The following is a 5,267-nucleotide window of genomic DNA, read 5'->3' as shown; positions in this document are numbered from 1 at the left end:
ACCACTTAGCAATAGAGTCAGTCACCAGTACTCAGTGAAAGGAGCTAGGATTCAGTATGATAGCAGCACAGTGGGTACTCTCCACCTTCAGGTTGATAGAGACCAGCTCCGATCCTCCGAGGGGCCAAGAATTTAAAAGGAAAACACCAAAGGCAGCTGGCCAAGGAGTATAAATATTTTTACAGAACCAGAATTAGCTAAATCCCAACTCCTCCTTTGTATATAATCAAATATTTGATAGAAGACAATAGGCCAGGTCAAAACTATAGTGACTCAAGGCTTCTTCAAATATGAAGACTCATACCAATTTTCATTCTTCTTTCTCCCATTTTTCTTTGTCTCTATCCTGCCTCAATTTTCAAAAAAAAAAAAAAAGACTGGTTCTTTGTTGGGTTGATGGGCAAAGATTCTCAACTTTTGTAACTTCTTCCAGCTGACACAGGGGTATTGACATTCCCTAACCAGGAACCTATAAACTTAGCCTATTTGATAATCATTGCTTTAATATTTACACTTCAAATTGCTTTAACACTTTACACTTCAAATTTTATTTTTATTTGAAGCCTTGAAGCATGGGGTCACTGATTTTTAAAAAGGCAATTTTTTTCAGTCCACATTTAACTCTTTAGAGAACCTTTGAATTTAAGTAACAGTTTTTCAGTAATACAAGAATTACAAGCACCATCACTGTACCAAGAATTCCAGACTAGCATATACCTCCTTTTTTTAAAGAAATGCATTCAATTATGAAAATATATTGAGAAGAAAGTATTGAGAACAAATTACAGCACACAGAGAAACTTTTTTTTCAGTATATAAACTTAACCGAAAAGGCCTACAGACTCATTTCTTCTTGGATACACCCACAGTGCGACCACAGAGTCCAGTGGTCTTGGTGTGCTGGCCTCTGACTCGTAGGCCCCAGAAGTGGCACAGCCCTCTATGGGCTCAGATCTTCTTCAGCCGCTCCAGGTCTTCACGGAGCTTATTATTCAGACCGCTGGCCAGAACCTGGCTGTACTTTCTATCCTTCTGCCTGTTTAGGAACCAGTCTAGAATTTTGTACTGACATGGATTCTGCATAATGGTGATCACACGTTCTACCTCATCCTCTGTGAGTTCTCCAGCCCACTTGGTGAGGTCAATGTCTGCTTTCCTCAACACTACATGAGCATATCTTTGCCCACACCCTTAATGTCAATGATGACAAAGGCTATTTTCCACCGCCCATCCATGTTAGTGTTGAATACTCACAAAATGTGCTGGAACTTCTCAGGAATGTCTAGAGACATGGTGGCAGCCCCAGCGGTGGCGTGTAGGCCTCCTGTGGAAGAGAACAGATAAACTTTTTAAGGTCTTAAACCCTCTTAACCCTCTTTTTCAACTTTCCTGAAAGAAAATTTTTAGACATACCCATGATCATCCACATCAGATTTCCAGTGTCAATCTTCAAGGAAAAAAGTTGGTCCACTCGACCCATCTGACTAGATTTAGGTGAACCATCTTCATTCCAGCTTCTTTTTTGCCATGTGTGGATTCCTCTTAAGGCCGGTCCTAGATAGCCAAGCAGTCGGAGAGGGGCACTTTCTGACACTAATAGACCTTCATGTTTAATTTCTAATACTTGAAGGATTGACACCTCCATCCTGTTTTCCCAGGTAAGCCTTCCTCGTGTGGATTACCAAAACCATAGCAGGGCAATCTATCCAAGGCTAGCTGTAAACATTCCATCCTGGGCTCAGCAGAAAAGCCCTTTATGTCCATTTACCTCCTTATTTAGACCTTCTAGAAATGAAACTCATATTTCTAGCTTAGGCACAGTCTCCAAGCCCAAGAGAAGGCTGTGTTCCTCACAGCTCTATCTCAATAAACAGTCCTTTCTATCTCAACAGTCCTTGACTGTGGAAGGTCAAATCCAGCCAGTCCCCTTTCACCATTTTCCTAACAATACTTGACCCCAGATTTTAGCCAAAGGAAATAAATTCCGAATTTCCTGATGCTTTTTTTTCCTTAGACCGGGATAACCTGATTTCAGTGTAAACAGCTTTATGCCTTAAAACACCAGATCTCACTTTGCAAATAAAAAGATCCTTAAAAATCCTTCTTTTCTTGGGTCAGCCCTGAGTCTTGAACTTGGGGCCTGCACATTGTCCTTGGGCTTTCTTGGGGCTATAGCTCTCCCACCTTAGCCACAGCAACACTACAAGCTCTATATATGTGTTACCAAGAATTTAACGCAGGTCTGCATGTATGCTAGGCAAGCACTGTTATCATAAGGCCAAACTCCCAGCCCCCTAAAAAATCCTTTGTAATGCTAAAACATGATCTTTTGGAGCTTAAATTGACACACTCATATGGACTTGACCTTTGAGCATCAAGTCCATTAGGACACCATGTCCTGCAGCCAGTTCTTTAATATCTGGGTGATCTCTTTTAATTGGTAAGCCTCTAACAAACCTGAGATAGTGTTTACAAAGACAAATAAATACCTATATCCATATTTCCTTTGCTCTACCTCAGTGAAATCTGATTCCCAGAATTCTCCAGGCAAAAGTATCATAGCTCTTACTCCTTCTGGATCTGTGGTGGTTTTGCTATCTGTTCACTGGCAGCTGGGTCTTTCCATTCAAAGGTAAAGATGAGCTGACTGGCTTTTGCCAAAGGCAGGCTTCCTGCTGATTTTCAGTCAAGCTGGTTTCAGTGTCCTGGAAGGCAACTGTAGCATGCAGCTTTGAAGACACCTGATTGCTATCACATTCCTTGGTGATAAGGATCTCTAAAGGCTGCTATCATTCTAGGCGGGTTAATGAATAAAGAGAATAGACTCAAGCACTTAAAGCATGAAGTTTTCAGAAAAAGAAGGGGGTAAGTCATCTTTGAGGTTCCGGTGATCCTGAAGAACTGGGGGACCTGGTTTGGGTGACCAGTCTTCCTGAAGGCAATCTTAGGAACTGCATAAAGAAGAGGCAGATTAAGGGAACCCTCACAAGGCCAGTTTACATTGAACTTCTGTCATTCAAGCTCACCAGAGAGCCCAGAGATGACCCATGAGCACTAGCTCTACTCCTGAAATCAGAGAAATATTCAAGCATTAACTCCACCTGGGGTAGAGACTGATGTCGACTGGCCCATGTGGTCCTGTGGGTAAATGGAAACAGCTGTGCACAGATAATAAAGTGACAATACAAACTTTAAGTGGGGCTCAATCCCACCCAAAGTCAGCACTTGCCTGTCTTCGTCCAGTTTTGGCTTGTTTCAGGATCAATTCAGGTTCATTCTGTACACAGAACATAAAACACTCTCCAGTGTAATTGGTGCCAACTTGTTTCAGTTGGAACATGAGACATTTCACAAACTGTTTCAACTGGTGCCAACTAGATTCAGTTGGTCCAATAGTGGGGCAATGTCCTACCACCACCTCAGGTATGGGTGTAGAGCCTTGTCCAGCTCATTCACCACATCCTCTTCCAGCCAGTACACAAAACGCTCACCAGTCTGGTTCAATTGGTACACCAGACACAAGACAAGACTCTCACCAGTCTACTTCAACCAATGAACAGGACACAAGATGCTCCCCAGACTGTCAGTCAGCACACAAAACACAAAACTAACTCTCTCAACCTTCTCAGCTCTCTCAACCCTCTCCTAACTTTAAACTGACTCCAAAATCTCTCAGCCATCTCAAATATCAACTCAAATATCTGTCTTAGTCTCAATGTCTCTTGTCTGTCAATATGTTTTTATCCGTCTATCTGTCTCTGTCTCTATCTCTGTCTGTCTCTGTCGTTCTGTCTATCTCTGTGTCTGTCAGTCTCTAGGTCTCTCTGTCTGTCTTATCTGTCTTTCTCTGTGTCTGTCATTCTGTGTGTGCGTGTTTCTCTTTCTCTATGTCTCTTTGTCTATCTCTGTGTCTATTTTCTCTCCCTCTGTCTCTGTCTCTCGCTGTCTGTCTGTCTCTCTGTCTGCCTGTCTCTCTCTCAGCCTGTCTCTCTCTATCTCTCTGTCTCTGTCTCTCTCTATGTCCCTGTTTCTCTCTGTTTCTCTTTGTCTCTGTTTCTCTCTCTGTCTCTCTGCCTCTGTCTCTCTGTTTCTGTCTCTCTGTCTCTGCATTTCTCTGTCTCTCTGTTTCTCTGTCTGTCTGTCTGTCTGTCTGTCTCAGTCTATCTCTCAGCCTCTGTCTCTCTGTCTCTGTCTCTGCCTATCTGTCTCTCTGTCTTTGTCTCTGTTTCTGTCTCTGTCTGTCTCTGAATGTTTCTATTTTTGTGTCAGTCTCTCTGTTTCTCTCTGTTTCTCTCTGTGTCTCTGTGACTCTGTCTCTATCTGTCTCTCTGTCTCTATCTCTCAGTCTCTGTTTCTATTTATCTCTGTCTCTTTGTGTCACTCTTACTGTATCTCTCTGTGTCGCTTTCTCGTCCCTCTGTCCCTGTGTCCCCCATCCCTGCCTTTTTGTCTCTGTCTCTCTGTGTCTGTCTCTATGTCGCTCTGTCTCTGTCTGTCTCTGTTTTTCTGTTTTACTGTTTCTCTCTCTGACTCTCTGTCTTTTTGTCTCTCTGTCCATCTGTCTCTCTATCACTCTTTCTCTCTGTCCTGTCCATCTGTCTGTCTCTCTGTCTCTCTGCCTCTGTCTCTCTGCCTCCCTGTCTCCCTGTCTCTCTATCTCTCTGTCTCTCTTTCTCCCTGTCTCTGTCTGTCTCTCTGTTTCTGTCTCTCTGTGTCTGTCTCTGTCTCTCAGTATCTCTGTCTCTGTTTCACTGTCACTGTCTCACTGTCTCTGTCTCTCAATCTGTTTTTGTCTGTCTCTTTCTGTCTCTATCTCTGTCTGTCTCTCTGTCTCTGTCTGTCTGTCTCTGTGTCTGTCTTTTGTCTGTTTTATCTGCCTTTCTCTGACTCTGTCTTTCTTTTTCTCTGTATCTTTCTTTCTCTATTTCTGTCTATCTCTCTCTGTCTTGGTCTGACTCTGTATCTGTCTGTTTGTCTCTCTGTCTGTCAGTCTCTCTCTTTCTGTCTCTATCTCCTTCTCTGTCTCTCCCTCTCTGTCTCTCCTGTCTCTCTGTGTCTCTGTCTCTCTCTGACTCTGTCTCTGTCTTCTGTCTGTGTCTCAGTCTCTCTGTCCCTATGTCTGTCTGTCTGTCTGTCTCTAAGTGTTGCCCTCTCCGTGTCACTAAATCTGTGATGCTTTCTCTGTCCCTCAGTCCCTCTGTCTCTCTATCCCTCTGTCCCTCAGTCCTTCTGTCCATCTGTCAACCTGTCTCCATGTCTCTGTGTCC

General features: G+C 43.3%; 1 pseudogene; it reads right to left on the bottom strand.

Annotated features, from left to right (window-relative positions):
- Positions 1 to 577: 577 nt before the first annotated feature.
- On the bottom strand, positions 578 to 1,292 carry LOC150055247 (small ribosomal subunit protein uS13 pseudogene; annotated as a pseudogene).
- Between the last annotated feature and the right edge of the window lie 3,975 nt (positions 1,293 to 5,267).

The sequence above is a fragment of the Megascapheus bottae genome, chromosome 14, assembly GCF_031878675.1.
Source record: "Megascapheus bottae isolate mThoBot1 chromosome 14, mThoBot2.hap1, whole genome shotgun sequence".
Classification (NCBI taxonomy): domain Eukaryota; kingdom Metazoa; phylum Chordata; class Mammalia; order Rodentia; family Geomyidae; genus Megascapheus; species Megascapheus bottae.
This window is presented reverse-complemented; position numbering and strand designations above follow the sequence as displayed.